Source organism: Emydura macquarii, unplaced genomic scaffold (assembly GCF_026122565.2).
Source record: "Emydura macquarii macquarii isolate MOO-44397 ecotype Brisbane River unplaced genomic scaffold, CSIRO-AGI_Emac_v2 contig_587, whole genome shotgun sequence".
In the NCBI taxonomy this organism is placed as follows: Eukaryota; Metazoa; Chordata; order Testudines; family Chelidae; genus Emydura; species Emydura macquarii.
Window position 1 is genome coordinate 6,811,828 of NW_027130724.1, and position 18,647 is coordinate 6,830,474.

The following is an 18,647-nucleotide window of genomic DNA, read 5'->3' on the forward strand; positions in this document are numbered from 1 at the left end:
CCACAAACGAAAAGGTTTGTCTATTTATTAATTAATGTCTTTTCATTCCCCAACCCCACTAAGGGTACGTCTTCACTGCAATTAAAAACCTGCGGCTGACCCATGCCAGCTGACTTGGGCTAAGCGGCTGTTTAACTGCAGTTCAGATGTTCCGGTTCAGGATGGCCCAGGCTCTAAGACACTGTGAGGCAGGAGGCAGTGGTGTACCGAGGTGGGGGCGGGGGGTGCCAAGCCGTGGGGTGCTGGCCTGTGAGGGGGCACCAAGCCAGACCTTCACAATGCCCAGGGGACCGGGGGGGGGACGACACACGACACTGGCCCTCCAGCGCCCCCTGCGTGTCATGAAGGGCCGGCCCGGGCTGCGGGGTTGGAGCGACGGGTAAGTGTGAGGTGCCAGGCCAGCCCTTCATGACATGCTCCTGCTCCCACAACCCCATTCCCCCATGCATTGTGTTGGGCTGAAGCAAGAGAGACAGGCGCTGTGGGGTGGGTAAGTGCAGGGAGGGGGTGCGGCGGAGCCAAGCCTGCATTTGCGCCCCTTCCGAGGCCTCACACCCCTCCCCTGCAGGTACAGACCCCCCCTTTTCGGGGCAGCTGGGGGCCGGCGCTGGGACCCCTCCTGCCCTGCGCCAGGATGGGGCGATTGAGGCAGGGGGGTGCAAATGCAGGCTTGGCCCCCAGATGCTGGAGACCCACGGTAGGCCACTGAAGGGAGGGTCCCAGAATGTCTACAATGCAATTAAACAGTTCCACAGCCAGAGCCCTAGGAACCCCAATCAGTTGGCACAGATCGGCCTCTGGTGTCTAATTGCAGTGTAGACATACACCTTATCTGCTCTCACTCCCTTAGAGAATCAAAGCCCCTGTATTTGTCAAGCCCTGCTCCTGTTACAAGAGCCACATTCATCCAATCAGGGAAAAGAAACAATACCTTGTGACCTCTGTGACCAATCACAGCTAACCGATGCAGATTGGAATTTGCATATCAAATACTCAGGGGGAGGGATTGTGCTCCCCACTTTGGTATGTAGGGGCTGTAAACAGCCTGCAGGCAGGAGTTGGGCTGTCATGTTCATGCCTACTTTGTTTGCAGCACTGGGGTGGAGCCAGTGGCCAGAATGTGCAGGGCCATAATGCAAAATACTGACTGGCTCCTGCTCTGTTCTGTATTGTGGAGCAGACCATAAGCAGCTATTGGGAAGCTGCCGTAAATTAGACTCCTCAGAGTAGCACAAAATCTTGAGGTTCCACAACAGTGGCTAGTGGTAGTCTTTGCACTACCCTTCTCTTAGCCTTAGACTGTGGAGGGGCCACAGAGATTCCCTGCCTATGTAAACTATACATCTCTGTGTGTGTAGTCTCATACCAAAAACATCCATTATGGTATCCAATCAGTAATTAAAAAAAATAACAACCTACACCTGGCAAAAAAGCAGCAAATAAATGCAAATGATTGAGAGAGGGAATCCGAAATCTGCTCAAAGATATTCTTCAAACAGAAGCTAAATTCACCTAGTAAATTATTCACCGCAAATTATTCGCTCAGCTGAAAAATTAACCCACCCATGTGAATGTCTACTTGCTCTCTTGAATGGGATTTTTTTCTTTTGGAAGTAAAATATCATAATTTATTTATCTATCTTCATGGGGAGGGCACATTTTTGTGCTCAGACTGGTAAAGTCTCATGTAAGCTCTGCAAAGCTGTATGAATCTATGATGATGCCAATTGCCCCATTTTCTTCCCCTTTAAAGGCCTGATCCAAGGCCCGTTGAAGTCAATGGAAAGAATCCTCTTGACTTCTGTAGACTCTGAATGAGGCCCTAAGTGCTCTGGAGTCCTCAGGGTAGAACATTTCCAGCTATGAAAGGTTAATACACTGAGCCTCTGTAGCTATGCAAATACATGAATGTGATTAATGATTAACAGGCATGTAATTATAGCAATGGAAATTGTATCAGTGTGTTAAATCTGCACCCCCTCCTTTTCCACAAATTAGTTTATTACTCAGCCATAAAAATCCACCAGGTGAAACTTTGGGGCACAAGATCTTAGCCTCAGAGTAAATCATTCAGGGTTGGGGTTGATTTGATTTAAAAAATAAAATCTACACCTACCGGTTCGACCCTTTCCAAATGATACAAGTGCAGTAAACTGAAGACAGACTAGTTCAAAAGATCTCTTTCCCATCAGTCTAACTCCAAACAGGAGTATGATTTCTAAAAAATGAACCTTTAAAAGCAACCAGGGGAATTACACTGACTTAGATTAGTTTAATATGTAGAGGAAAAAACACCTAGTAAAACATGGGCAGAGAGACTGGACTTTTGAAAAATCAGCCAGTGGGCATCCTCAGTACCCACTTCTCAAAGAATTGTCATCATTAGTGAGCTGAAAATTTTTTTAAAGTCTGACATTTCTCTGCAAAAGAGAGGGACAGAGTTTTTGTGAAAATGTTCACAATTTTTCCCCATACTTTGATCAGTTATAGTCATAAAGGGTGGGATTTCCATCTGTGGATCTCAAAGGAGATCAGTCTCATTACTCCCATTTTACAGATGGGGAAACTGAGGCACAGGCAGAGGAAATGGCTTGCTCAAGGTCAATCTGCAGGACAGTGGCAGAGCTGGGAATACAATCCAGACCTCCTGAACCCCTGTCCAGTGCTCTAGGCATTAGGGCACCAAGGCCCAGGTCCTTTGAGGATCTTGATCTAAGTGATATAGGAGCACAAATCCCATTGGATATGCTCCTAAAGCACTTAAGTGCTTTTAAAGTCCCCAGCCAAGTTTCACTGGACTCTAAATTCCTATTGAGCAAGTCTGTAGGCCCCTGTGCCCAAATGGGGGCCTCATTGACTTTGGAGCAGCTTGCAGGATCTGGGCATTACTCATTAGGGGCTTGCTGGGAAGGTTTCCCTTGTCAACAGAAATGTAATCAGGAGGCCCAAAGCCCCTTCGGTGAATGATACATATTTTACAGCCTGCTTTCTCCCACCCACCTCCACCCTTCTGGTACCACAGGGATTCTCAGTGAAGCTGTAATAGCACAGCCAGGGAATGCAGGGTGAAGGCTGACTGGCTGCAGCTTCCATGAAGCTATTCTCTTCACAGCAACAGGGCAGGAAGGAATACCAGGGTTAACTCTGAGTTTCCCGGATTTTGTCTGTTTAGGATGTGACCTCCAGGGTTTGGGGCAGGGAGGAGGGAGAGGGGCACAGAGGGAAGAGGGTGGAATTGATTTTAAGAAGAAGAATGATTTTAAAAACTTTTGTTTATTGAAAAAAAAAAGGGTCAGGATGTTGGGAACACAGTAGTGTGGTGAATCTAATGCATGGTGCTGGGCCTGATTCTGCCAGCCGTTGGCCTGACTGACACTTAAAACTCACGGTTGACACAGCTGTGGTGCTCAGGGGTGAGAAATCCACACCCCTGAGTGCTATAGCTATGCCCACCTAACTCCCAACCCCACTGGAAGAATAGGTATTGGTGTTACACCAATGGAAAAATGGAAAAAGGGGAGAGAGTGTGTATCATCCTGAATTCATCGAAGGTAATTACATAGCCACTGGCACTGCAGTATCTTAGCACCTCACGATCTTTAATGTAGTTATCCTCACAGCACCCCTGGGAGGCAGGGCAGGGATATTATCCCTATTTACAGACGGGGAACGGATGCACAAAGAGACTAAGGGTGGGATAAGTGCCCGATTCCCACTTATTTCAATGGGAGTTAGGTTCCTAAAAACCATTGTGATTCACCCTCCAAGTGACTTGCTCAAGGTCACACAGGAAGTCTATGGCAGAGTAAGGAACTGAATGCAGCTCTCCCAAGACTCAGGCTAGTGCCTTAACTCCTGGACCATCCTTCCTGTCGTCATTAACACCCACCCACCTTTGACTGTCCACCAAATAGAGATCCTCTTACATTACCTGTTATGCACGTCAGTCGTACCCACCAATATTTGTTGCCATGGCATCATGCTGGTAAGCTGTGCTTTCAGAAAACTGTCATTGTGTCTGCAAATCAGTGTGGACAATGTAGTTTAAATTACACAGGAAGGTACTCACCGGTCCAGGTGAAAACATAAAGTCTAGGGCACTGGGTCTTTGATTCTTGTAGTCCCTGCTACCATGGGCTACACTGATTCTTTGTATTACAGTAATACCTGGAGGTCTCCAGCTGAGTCATTGTATTAGGTGCTGTACATACACATCATAAGAGACAGTCCCTGCGTCACTGAGTTTACAAGATAAATAGACAAGTCGGACAAAGGCTGGGAGAAAAGGAGAATTATTATTTCCATTTTACAGAAGGGCAACTGAGACCCAGAGGGAGGTTAAATGTCTCCCCTCAGGGCTGCCCTACTTCTCTCAAGATCTCTCCTTGCTACTATGAGTGTAGTCAAATGTCACAAAATAGGTCCAAACACTTCTCTCTGTTTCATCTGCTCTCAGCCCAACAGGCCCTGGTTTTAGACTCCTGGTTAAGAATGCAAATTTCTCTTTGAAATGCAAGCAATAGTCACACATTTACCTGGAGTGCCTGGGTTTGGTAACTGTTTCCCAACCTGCCTGTTGTTGGGGTTTAAAGGAAGCTCTGGAGAGTGAGCTTTCTCATCCAAAGCCTTTTTGAAGTATGTGCTGCTCCTTGCCTTATTGACAGGTAAGTCTAGGCAATTTGCCACAGTGCCTTCTCACCAGGACAGTTTCTTGCAGTGATTAATTTGTAATGAACTTGGTGCTGGGGCTCAAGCAATTAGATGCCGGGGATGAAATAATTTATTTTACATTCATAACTGATGCAGAAAGCCCTTAGATGCTGGAGCTATGAATTGCTAAGCCTAGAGGTGCCGGGGCTCAGCCCTGACAAAAATTAAGCACTGGCTTCTTGGTTCACCTAGCAACCCCACTATAGTCTGCCAAACTTTGTTCAGCAGCAAAATCAAAATAGGCAAGTTAGTGTTGTATACACAGAGCAAAAAGGTCTTGCAGTAAAGTCACAAGAGCCGGAGCCTAGCTAATCCTACTACTGCCACATACTCCCTGTGTGATCTTGGCCAAGTCACTTAACTGCTGTGTGCTTCGGTTTCTCCATATGTACAATTGCGATAATACATTATACCCACTTCACAAGATGTACAGAGGATAAACTCATTAATGTGCGTGAAGCACTTTGAGATATTTGGCTGGAAGGTTCTGTAAAGGAGACAACAGTTATTTACTATTATGTTATTACTGAACCATACAACTCTGTCTGAATATGAAGTCTCACCTCTGCCCTCTCTGACTGTCTTGTGACTAGGAAGGCTGAACTCTTCCTACACCTGATCACCCAGAAGCAATCCAGATTTAGCAGTGTGAGGTTGTGGAAGAGCAGAGCTACGTTGGGGATTATAGGTTAAAACTGAAGTGAATTTTACAGCATTGTGCAGGAGCCCCGAGGTTCTTCCAGGTCCAAAAAGGAGACAATGGCAGCTTAGTTGCACTACCTGTAAATAGAGCTATTTGTATTTCACTTTCAAAAGCCTCAAAAAATGAGACCTGTAGTCATATTTGAACCTTGCAGTTCCTTGGGCATTTTTTTCTGTTTCATCTGCTTCCATTCTAATTATTATAATTAACTGTTGCCCATTTTTAAAAGGCCAGCAGCCCAGCTTTGGCATGAGAACAGGTTGCATGATTTGAATGGACAGGCCTATATCACAAGTTGCACATGTCTGCTTAGGAAGCTTCTCTAAGTTTTTATTGTTAGCCTGGAGCCAAGTTGCTACATACTATCTTGGGCCATATCATTGTTATTTTGAAGCTGCAATCTGCTAATGGCATGTTGCATGGTCATATGACCTACAAAACTTGTTCTGTTAGTGAATCAAAGAAGGTTTTTCCTATACTGGAAAGCTTTAGTGTTTGTAGGAAAACCAAACAAACATGAGATTCAGAATAAAATGGCTCGCGCGCTCGCTCGCTCGCTCTTGTCAGGTTAGTTATTTGTCCTCTTCAGTTCCCCCTTGTGTATAGGGAATGAAATAACAAAATCTGGGAATGGGAAGGGCAGTTGTGCTCTGAAATCATTGGTGTGCAGAAGCTGTGAAGTGGCATAAATAGAATTCAAACACTGTCTTTCTCCAGAGCAGCCAAATAATCCGTTATGCAAATTGCAATGAATAAGTGGCTATAAATATTCATGAATCTGTGTGATAGAGATCGGAGAGCTTGGTTTATCAAGGCTGTTTTTCCACCCCTGCAGACATGCTCCTTCTACAGGACAAGGGGAACACATAGACAAAAAGTACTAGGACCCACAACAATTACGGCATATGGGTAGCCTAATCAGAACAGTGCGTCCTAGGGAACCATCTTAAAACTGGGCACAGAGTTCCCTATCCAGGTGATGTAGGAGGAGCAACCTGGACATTGTGTCCTGGGGCTTACCTGGATAGTGGGACCACTTGATCAGTGAACCATTGCAGCTCATCTCCTGGTCAGTTCAATCACAGTTGGAAGATGACACCCTAAAAACTAATGCATCCACCTCCAAAACACTCTCATCATCCACCTAATGGAGGATGAAGAGGACTGGTGCTCTCTGTGCCCAAGTGGGGCAATGGATTTGGGCAGGGTGAGAGTTTGGATAGAAATGGACGGGGAGGGGAAAAGGTACTCAGAAAATTAAAAAAAAGATAGATCAAGAAACAGACGGAGAAGTGCAGAAAAGGAAAAGAAATGTAAAAGAAGAGGCCGGGGCGGGGGGGGGGGGGGAACCAGTGAGTGTTTATCAAGATACTCTTCTTTCTAGCCTGCTTGCTATATATAACATTCTAAGTCCATGATTTAATGATGGCATGGGGCTTTTATAGCCAAAAACACCTCTGAAAATCTTCACAAGTTTGGGTGAGGATGGAGAAACCCCCCTCCGCAGACCAGACAATGGCTCCTGCGGACTCCCCTCCAGAGAGTGGGTACTGGGAGCATCAACCAATACCATACTGGGTCCTTAGCACAGATAAGAGAGACTTTAATATGAACATGCCACAAAATAGTTCAGAAACCCAGCTCTGAAATGCCAGCCCTGAGGCAGACAAAGGATCTTTTTTTGTAGACTCACAGCTGATGAAACGCATCCTGAAAACTGAGAATATAAAATCAGATCATTTTGTCTAGAGAATGGAATTGGACAGTGGCACTGCTGGGTCATAGTATAGAGTTGTACCAGCTCACTGCTTAGGAGTTAAACATTTACCAACTGGGTGGAAAAAGAAGATTTCCAAAGAGCTCAGGGCCAGATTTTCATGTGCTCAGCACCCACAATTGGAACCAGATTTTCAGGAAAGCTCAGCACCAAGTATGTTAAGCCCTTCTGAAAATCTAGCCATTTATTTTGGTGCCTAAATAGATTTTAAGGCCAGAAGGGACCATTATGAACATCTTGTCTGATCCTTCTGCATAACTTAGGAATCAGAGAATTTCACCTAGTGATTCTTGACTCAAGCCCACCTCTTCTATCTGAGCTAGAGCATAGCGTTCAGAAACATCCAGTCTTGATTGAAAGCGTGTAAGTGATAGACAACCTACCCATCGCTAAATAAAATGTTCTCATGGTTAGTTACCCTCTGGTAAACATTTGCACCTTATTTCTAATCTGAATTTATCCAGCTTCAACTTCCAGCCATTGGATCTCGTTTATACCTTTGTTTGCAAAACAAACCATAGCAGTGAGTCTCATATTCTAGATCAACTGACTCAGGCTCGTGCTATGGGGCTGAAAATAGCAATATCAGTGTTCCCGTTTGGGCGCTGCGACTCACTGCTCTGAAACTTGGTGCTGGAGTGGGTTATTTTGTTTATTTGTTTTTTTTTTTTTTACAATGTAGATGTACCCATGTTGCATCAGTCTCTTTCCAGTTACTGAGCTGTGTAGAACTAAGATTTGAAAATTACCCATTTGTTCATGAAAGGGATTCATTTAAAAACCTGGGGAATTTAAGTAATTAAGATTCTCCAGAAATTTGTGTAACTAACTGCACACTTATGTCATTGTATATGAGAACAGATGCCAGCCTACCATAGTGAGACTTTGTGGAGAATAAATGAGACCCTTTTACAGAGTCAAGTTAAGAGCAAATTACAAATGTTGGTTGTTGGGCCCTTACTGGGCAAAGAAAAACTACCAAAAGTGTGTGTTGCTCATTTTTCTCTGTTTGGCCTAAACTTGAACAGAACCCTAGGCTAGTGATCAGAATTGACTCAGACTGGAACTAAACTTAGTGCTGGTTCCAAAATATCTTAGTGTTCTTCCTGGTTTCAGTTGAATCTGGAAGCAGAAGAACTGAAATAATGTTTGAAAGGCTATTTCACTGTTTAGTACTGTGTGCCATGTGGGTGATAACTAGGAAGTGCTTTAATAGAAATGAAAATAGAAATAGAAATGATAACAGTAATGTGGGAGTTATTTTCTCTGAAAGCTGAGCTGCAACAGTGACCTGAAGGCATGTGAGAAAACAAATATATGGGGCTAATCCTGATGTTATAGTTAATGGGAGTCTTTCCACTGACTTCAATGGGCTTTTGATTAGGCCCTGTAACAAGACCAAATGTCAAAGAAGTTATGCTATGTTACAACCACAATACAAAGTTCTGGACCTTTATTCTTTTGTGCAGGGGCCTAATGCTCCTCCACTGAAATCATTAGAAGCCTTGGCTTTACTGGGATGAGGCCTGGACTCCTAATTCACTTGAACCTCACCTATGGAGAGACATTTGCAGAGGAGCTCTGTTTACAGGAGGAACGTATAACCAAATGTGGTTTTTAAATTGCCTTTGCTGCCTAGCTAAACAAAACCGAACAGTACTTTAAATCTGAATTTTTAAATTGTGAATTCCATGCACATAGAGCCTGATTTGCACCAAGGAAAATATTTTGGCCCTGATCCTGCAATGATGTCTGCATGGACAGACCCCCATGGATTTCAGTGGAGCTCCACGTGGGTGCAATCTCCATTCGCAAGGAGTTCATGCAGGCTCAGGGCCTTTATATCAAACGTCTAAGTCTTATGATCACTTTTTTATTCATTTTCCTCTGCCGTCTCCAATATGTTCTGTTCTGTTGCGGGAACAATGTGAGCACCCTCTGCTGGCCAACATAACACATTTAGCTCCTGTCTACTGATGAGTTCTCTCCAGACAGATAATGTCCGCATTATATTTCAAAGGTAGTGAGTTCAACTCCTGTGAAAAGTTGTTTTTTTAACATAAAAAAAAATCAATCTCTGGGTCTCTTTCATTTAAAATGTTATATCTGTGTTTATAAACACCAAATCCTTTATCTTCCCTGAATCTGCTGCATTTAACCGAAGTATTTAGAAAAACTTTTATACTGAACAAACAAAATATAATACACAATGGTGGAGGACAAGGGTCATATCCCTCACCCCTATATCCACACACACAAGACAGTTCATACAATCGCCCCTTCCCATGTGGAGTGAATCCTCATTAATTTCTGTCACATCATCACCCCACTCTTTCCTTTTGCAGAGGCCACTTTTCCCCTCCCCACCCAGCCACAGAGGCTAATTCTTAACACTTACCCAAAGCAAATCAAAAAGATCTTTTATCAAAGGCATGTTCACCTTTTGTTAAGCTAGCCTGAACAGGGTGGTGGAATGTCCAGACATTCATTTAAAGAGCATAAGAGCAGTTGTGTTAGAAAAAGGAGAGCTCCCAGACCCAGAGTATTACCTATCCCAAGCATTCAACCCTCAACTCAAAATCATGAGATTGGGGGAAAAAACCCAAAACATTTCAATATCATGAGTCCCTTCCCTTCACGGTCCCTAGTTCTCTTGCACAGAAGCACAATTTCACCAGATTCCTAGGACTTCAAGATGAAGGGTAGGGGGTATGAAAGAATACGCGTGCAGGGGCTAACCAGTTTGCAGAGATAGCAATGCAGGCAACAATGAAGACAAATGAAATTCTAAAGTCCTGATCCACCAAAGCACTTAACTACTTCCATGACGAGACTGCTTACCTGCTTAAATTGACATGCATGGCTAAGTGTGGCTTCCGGGCCCAAGTGATTTGGAGAGGGGGAAGGTGATGGCACGCACCCGGGACCATGAATAAGACACTAGAATTCAGACACTTTCCAGTGGGGCTGCAATCCTGGCTGGGTCTTTGGGCACTGGCATAGTATAAAATGGTAGATGATGATAAGTTCCAGTTTGCTTTTGAATGTCAACATTTATATACTGCACAAGGACAGGAGGCTCTGGCAGCTCCTCGTTGCATGGACAGGCAGGAGGTTTTGTTGCAAGATGAAGGATCTTTGGATCTTTGATCTTTGGGATCAAATGGGACACTGGTATAGTAGCAGAAACTGGGCCAGCCCCTTTATTACTGCAGTAGCGGCAGTTCCTTACAAGCCCGTTTGGAGGCCTTTTGTTTTTCTAGGTAGCCACAGCTAGAATTAGCCAACATCACATGGTCACTGACAAACTTTAGAGCTTGGATAAAATGGTGCCTGGATACACAGATAGTTTACTTTGGAAGAGGATTACGTCTAATCCACTTTACATTTAGGTCATGAACTCAGAATTCCAACTTACTTTTAAGGTGGAGACAGCAGAAGAAGAGGCCCTTGCTTCAGAAAGATTAAGACCAGCATTTTCATAAATGGGCGCTGTGTTTGGGTGGCCAACATAAGATTCCTTAAAGGGGCCTGATTTGTTCAGAAGTGCTGAGCACCATCAGCTGTAACTGAAGTCAAGATTTTGAAAATCAGGCTCAAGTTGGGCACCCCAAATCAGTGGCCCAGTTTTGGAAACGTGAACCCTAATTGCTAGTAAAAACAGCTACAAACTGGTAACAGCGTATAAAAGCAAACGGGTGACTTCTCCAACCACTGGGCTATTGGCTATGCTCAGGTGGGTGGGTCTCTCTCTCTCTCAAATATTTATTGATTTGGGGGGTGGGAGGGTCTCACATTCATCCTGGTGGCCAACTGGAAAATTTCCAGGATTGCAAAATTATTTGCAAGACAGGAGAATTGTTTCCCACCCTGTCCTATTTATGACAAGATAAAGAGTATGAGGGGACACACTCTCTCTGTATCCCCACTTGACCCAGACCAAAGACCAGCTGTGGGAGTGTTGTCTAGTGATTAGGGAAGCTGAGCAATAATCAAGAGATGCAATTATCTCCTGCCGCTCTGCCACAGTGCCTCTGCTACTGACTCACTGTGTGACCTTAGGCAAGCAGTTTAAAGCCAAATTTTCAAAGGTACTGAACATCCATAGCTCCCACTGACTTTAATTAGAGCTGTGGGTGCTCAGGAACTTTCCATACCAAACCTGTATTTGTATCTCAATTTACACCTGCCTGAAAATTAGTCATAACCCTGGCTGGCAGGGAGTGGATTGTTGTGTGTTAATTAAATATTATAAAGTGCACTTAAATTCACAGATGAAAGATGCCATGTTGAGTGCAAAGTAATATCTTTATTATTGACAGAAATACTGCTTTCAAAACTCCAGCTCTCTGGTGCTTCGAGGTTACAGAATGTGCTTCTGCAAACTGATACCATGCAGCGTCCCTCATTCTGTTTACCAAAACCACAAATCAGCTGGAATTTTTTATCAGAAACACGCCCTCTATTTACGCATCATTCCCCCCATTGTTCAGGCTTCTTTCAAGTTACTGTTCTGGTTTCTTTGGTCCTGTGTCCTTGATTCTAGGACTTGATCCAGTGTCATGAGCTAAGATATTGTTGGTTTACAGACACCTTGACTGTACATTCTTTTGGTACTATATGCAATGTACAGTAACAAGGTTACTTTCTCTCTGGGAAACAAATAGCATTTTTGGTTTACTGTTCATATAGATAAAGAGAGTCCTTGTGATCTAGGAGTTACAGTAGAGGTCTGGATGTACGTAATCATTTGTGCTGCTCAGTCCAAGAAGATTTTATTTAGTTTTATTCGGCATATCATGTCCAACAATTTTATACACAATAGATTGATGGATTTTTGAGGCCAGAAAGGACCGTCATGATCATCTTGCATAGGCATATGCATCTTGCATAGCATAGCATAGGCCATAGAATTTCACCCAGAACAGCCTAGGCTCGCCACTGTCTATGAACTAGAGGAAAACTTTTAGGACACTTGATGGTCTCAGCTCAAGAGAAGTGCAATAGGGTGGGTGGCGGGGCAGGACTGAGATGCATGAGCAAAGCAGTGCAAGGCAGGTGTGATTATTAACTGTTCATATTGCAGCAGGAGCTAGAGGTAGGGCCACATTGCTGTAGTGAGAGGCATGAATAAGTGACTCTAAATATTCGTGAGTCCCTGCTTGCTGTAGTTGGGTCCATGAGTGTTGCATTATATTTATGAGGGGTGGAATCCTGGCCCTACTGAAATCAATGGCAAAAACTCCCCTTGACTTGAATGGGGCCAGGCTCAGCTATAGGGTTTGCTCTCTGCTTGCGTTTCTTAACCGATCCCCTTTTCAAAATAGAAGGGAAAGGTGACTGACAGCCTTGAAATGATTGATTGGCTTGTCTGAGTGGCAGCCTTGATTGACTCCCCTCATCCCTGGGAGCAGGGGGAGTGACCATGCGCTTGTTCTTCGTGCTGTAGTGAGCACACCGTTGGTGCTCAATAAATATTGGATAATAGTAACAGGTAGCGATGGGCAGACATTCACATAACCTGCCCAGGTTCAGTTGTCATAAGCACCTAAGAGTCCAAACTCTTCCACATTTACAATGGCGAGTAGTATTGGTCCTATTTATGCAGCTGTGGGAAGAGACACACTCGATGACTTACCCAAGATCTCACAGGAAATTGGGGACAGAGTCACCACAAGTCAGACTTTGATGTCTGTTATCCTGGTGGAACTTTATAGGTTTCAGCAGAGCTACTCTGGATTTACACAAGTAGAAATGAGTCCAGAAGTTAGCCCTAACCCCCAGATTTCAATCTCCTGTTCTAATCAGTGCAGCACCTAGCTTTCTGAAGCTTGAAAATCCCTACATTTTGTTGCCCTTTGTAAACACTTGCAGACATACACACAAACCAGTTGTGATGGATCAGAATTCCAGGGCATATTTTACTTCGTTGTCATACCCTTCATTACCTACGTCAACTATGGTGTCAGGGCAGCTCTGGGAACAGGATTTGTTGAGTTAACCTGTACTCCATCTACTGGTCACGTCTGGGACTGCAGGAGAAAAAAATGCAGAAATCTGTGTTCATCTTTCATTGCAGGCTTTGAGGAAGGAGGAATTAATGGTTCCTCTGCCAGTCCCTGCACCTCCTCTCATGTACTGGGGAAGCTGTTACATTTATTTCTGTATTTTTAATATAGGTTAAAGGCCTGTTGAGTGTGGAAGAAGTCATGGCAATTGTCATCAGCATTGTTTTCTTCATTCTTTTTGTTGTTTTTTAGTTGAAGTTCAAAATGTTGATGATAAAATGTGTTGACATTTGAAAACATTTGACCAGCTGTAGCTGATAATTACTAAGGCTACTGTTCTGGCACAGAGGTCACGCTGTTCATGGTAATTGAGAATTTGAATAAAGTCCACGACCACCCGCCCCAGAAGTGGCTCTTTTCCCTTCCTGACCTTGCAACCTGGCCCATGTGGTCAGTAGGGTGACCACCCCATCCCTAATTGGGTGGAACAGTCTCAAAATGTACATTTCAAGTCCCGGTCCCATCTCCGGCTGAATGACTCCAGGACAGCATTTGTCCCAGATTTCCCAACGCACAATTGGAGTTGCAGCTAGCAAGGGATGTGACAGGTAACAAGAAGGATTTCTACAAGTTAGCAACAAGAAGGTGGACAGGGAAAGCATGGGCCCCTTACCGAATGTGGGAGGCAACCTAGTGACAGATGATGTGGAAAAAGCTGAAGTACTCAGTGCTTTTTTTTACCTCTGTCTTCACAGACAAGGTCAGCTCCAAGACCACTGCATTAGGCATCACAGTATGGAAAGGGGGTGAGCAGCCCTCAGTGGTGAAAGAACAGGTTCAGGACTATTTAGAAAGCTGGACATGCACATGTCCATAGGGCCGGATGCAATGTATCTGAGAGTGCTGAGGGAGTTGGCCGATGTGATTAGCCATTATCTTTGAAAAATCGTGGCGATTGGGGGAGGTCCCGGACGATTGGAAAAAGACAAATATAGTGCCCATCTTTTAAAAAGGGAAGAAGGAGGATCCAGGGAACTACAGACCAGTCAGCCTCATCTCAGTCTCCAGAAAAATCATGGAGCAGGTCCTCAAAGAATTCATTTTGAAGCACTTGGAGGAGAGCAAGGTGATCAGAAACAGTCAGCATGGGTTCACCAAGGGCAAGTCATGCCTGCCGCTGAAAAGGGGCAAATGGCGGCAGGGTTTCGGCAAAGGGCATTGTTCCCCCCATGTAACCCCGCCGCCGCTGTGAAACCCCTAAGCTGCCAAATTGGAGGATTGAGCCAAAAGAAATCTGATGAGGTTCAACAAGGACAAGTGCCGACGGAAGAATCCCAAAGCAGTTCTGCAGAAAAGGACCTGGGGGTTACAGTGGACCCCAAGAAGGCTAACAGCATACTGGGCTGCCATTCCAGCAGATTTTTTCCCGAGGCCACATCTGGAGTACTGTGTCCAGTTTTGGGACCCTCACTACAGGAAGGATGTGGACAAATTGGAGAGATCAGGTCAAGTGGTACTGATGACCTGACTGATCTACCTGACCTGAGCTGGGATGCTTTAGTTGGAGTTGGTCCTCCTTTGGTCAACAGGTGGTACGCGTACCACCAGTGATGCTTCGAAGAAGGCTGGGTGGTACGCAAGCCAAACCACGCCGCTGAAAGTCCCCCTCCGCCGGGGAACCCCCCCCCCCCCCGGCCGCTGCGAAACCCTGCCGCTGAAAAGGGGCAAATGGCGACAGGGTTTCGGCAAAGGGCATTGTTCCCCATGTAACCCCGCCGCCGCTGTGAAACCCCGCTGCCACCGACCTGACTCGGGTCAGGTACAATCAGGTCAAGTGGTACTTGACCTGACTGTACCTGACCTGAGTGGTACTCGGGGGAAAAAGGTTGAGAACCGCTGTTCTATGATTCTAATGCCTCCGTAGATGGAGACGGTGGGACAGGCGTGCCAAACCTGAGTGGCTTTGCAACCCTGTGCTCTAGGTCAGAATGCCTCTTCATCTCTATATACGGAGGGGCAGGCACACCTAACCTGAGTGACACTGCCACCATCTGGGCCAGGTCACAACACCTGGAGTGGGGAGCTGGGCCCTAGGACAGGAGATACCACTGAGGGATGAGTGTGGAGTAAGCTCAGTTTCCGGTCTCTTTCTACCTCCACCTGCTGGGGCTCCCCTCCTCCCCAGCCTGGGCTTGCTGTCTCCCCCTCCCCCAATGAGCCTCTTGTTCTCCCCCTTCCCATGACATATCCTTGTTTTCCTGGGCCTCTGTCATAAAATGTGTTACAATTTTCGGAAAAAAAAATGTGAAGATTCAGAACCATTTCCTTGTAAGCTCTATCAACTCAGCTGACATCCCTTTAGTGTCCTGAGCCTGTTAATGCCAGTGTTAACCAGCAGAAATCGGAGTGTGAATGCTGAAGGTGTGGCATTCGGTTTGGACCAAACAAGCAATTGCACTTTTTTATTCAGGGCTTAAAACAAAAATTAAATAATCCAGAGATACTTATTTAGGACTGTTCATGGAGTTCGATTTACAGCAGGGACCCAAAGCCCCAACAATCTGAAAGGGGAGGGTTGTGGAGCAGGAGTAGGAAGGGGCTGGACACCCCAGCAAAGATTTTTGCTGAAAATTGGTGCATCATTCTTGAGGCCAGTCTAAAGAGAAGACAGGCTTTACATACATAGTAGCTTGGGATTCCTTAGCAAAATATCTTCCCAGGTCAGAAGAAAGACTGTAGGTGGATTTAAAATGCATCACATGTCTATATTCTAAAACCTGGCCTGATCTTTTAAAAAATACCTTGGGTTAGTTTGGCTATTTCGTATATAGGAATGAATCCAGTAGTCCTTAGGGCCACTAATAGTATTCCTCTGTCCGTGCCTTTCAGGAAAGGGAAATAATACAGTGAGATTAGCTTCAGCAAATTGGGAAGCTTCTCTTCCTTTTTAGATAAAGCCAGATACCATTTTTGAGATGGCTGGTCACACAGCCGACATCATTTGTCACTCCCTATCTGAGACATCTGCACAAGCTTCATTGACAACTTCTGCCACCCCCCAACAGCTGATTTGCCTCACTTGGTTCTAAAGAGGTAATTCTGATTCACAATTAGATACAAGCATTGTTTATTTCAGAGTGATTCAACCCTGTTTCCTAGAAACTAGACCAAGTTCTTTTTTGGTAAATGTTCACAAACAGGGACAGAGGGCAACTTTTATCCCTCCCTTTCTAGGCAGTGTTAACAACACCATGGCCCAAAAAGTTTGTCTTGCAATCCGCTCCACAGCTTAGTTTTCAGTTCTCTATTCAAACAATCTGAATGAACTTAAGTCTTTATTTGCATTTTCTTCAAATTACCCTCCACTGCTGGCATGAGACCTTTGTATGTTTGTTGCGAGAATAGCAGAGCCAGCCAAGATATTTTAGTGGGGCATGAGTCCTCACCACCACCACAAAAATCACTTCAAGGCAATTGATGAGTCAGAATAAATTGCTCTGGATATATTCCCCCTTCCCCCCCCTCGAGATTGTGATGCAAAACATCATGATGGGGTAAATGGATATCACATTGTCACCCTCAGTCACTTACCCTTCAGGAATCCACAACAAGTGTTGGCAACTCTTTTTTGGATTATAAGAACTGGGGAGCTGTCCTGTTCTTATACGTGTACAACGGGTCTGCCAAACTTTGAAGTGGATTCTATACGTGAATCTTGCTTGAGCTACAAACAGGGGCAGTGCCACTGTCTGTCCTAGGTATGTATGAGTTCAGATCGCTACTTGTCCACCTTCCTGATGTGTATCTAGGGCTGTCCTGCATGCTGCACAGTAGCTGGGCTTGAAAAGCAGCAGTGGGCAAATATTCAAAACTAGGAGCCATGTCTTCAGCTGGAGTGAACTGGTGTGGCATTGACTTCAGTGCTGCTGAGGCTCAGATGAGGCTCTATCAGTGGCTGTCTAAACAGCATCCACAAAAATGTGCATGTGTACAGAATCCCTAGTGCACACAGAACTGTAGGCAAACAAGCATTTGCACCAGCCAAGCTGGTAATCACGTGCACATATAGACACACACACCTACAATTACTTTTCCTGCACTTGGAAATGCCAGTCACAAAATGGGTGCCAGCATAAATTTTGGAAGTGCAACTTAGGTGCCAACTTTTGAAAATTTGGTCCTTAAAAGTGCTCCAAAATATCTTCAGGAGCGAATCAACGTTTCCATGGCTGAAGGAGGGAGACCCTCAGGGGTGAAGACATTCTTATCAGCTTTCCCAGGAACAGACTGTCACTGAAAATTGAGCTGCATTGAAATAACTGAATATAATTTGGTTATAAAATCATTGCACTTATTATAATACTCAAGGTATCCCAGAGGTATACAAATTAATTGTACAGACACCCAGCACAATGGGACTGGGAGCTCTAGGCACTACCACAATCCAAGTAACTAATAATAATTCTATTAAAAGCTGTATTTGTCTAGAATCTGGATACACTGTTCTCTCCTGTCCATGTGCTCTCATAGCACTGTACATATGGTAGCTAATTACTGCTGCTAAAACCCCTATGAGATAAGGAAGCACGTTATCCCCTTTTTACAGCTGGGGAAACAGAGGCACATAGAAATGAACTGATTTGCTCAAGACCACATGGGGAAACGACAACAGACTTCGGATAAGGACACAGGCATTCCTGGCTCCCAGCTCTATGCTGGATCCATTTGACCATAGTCTCTTTCAAGTTAACCTTGTCTGTAATGGAATTCATACTAGCCAAAGGGAAGCTGCATTCCTCAATGTCTGACAATTGGCTCAGTAAAAGGAACTTTTTCTCTCACATCCTCACAGTTCTTAGCCTATCTCCATGTTTTTGTCCTTGATGGTAATGCTCTGTCATTGAAAGAGCAAGTTACTGGAGATAATGCAGGCAGCAAGCAGAACAGAACAAAAGTGTGTGCTTTTTAGAAAGGGGCCTTAAATTTGGTGTAGGGGTGTTTTATTTGGATTTTTCATGCTGCATAGAATATAAATAGGAACTGAAAATTCTAATCAGCATTATTCAGTAACTGTGCTAGGTGCTTTCCTTACACTTATATTCAATGCATACAGCGCCTTGCGCAATGGGGTCCTGGTCCATGACTAGGTATACTAGGTGCTTTGGTAACATAAATAATAATTTTAATAATAGGTTCTCAGAAATCTAAAGTAGATCCCTTTATTAGAATTGGTTAGTGACAAAGACTCATTTAGTGTGTTGCTTACTGTTCAAGAAAGAACTAAAAGAGAAACCGAGCACCTTTGTCTTCACTTTCCCTCATCACTTGGAAAGCAGAAATGAAGCCTTTTCTAAATCCTGCTTTGAAAGTTTGTGGAGCTTTGAATTCTAAAATACAGAAGTATTCAGAGTTTCTAGAATTCAGAGGATTTTTAGACCCCTTTGGTTTC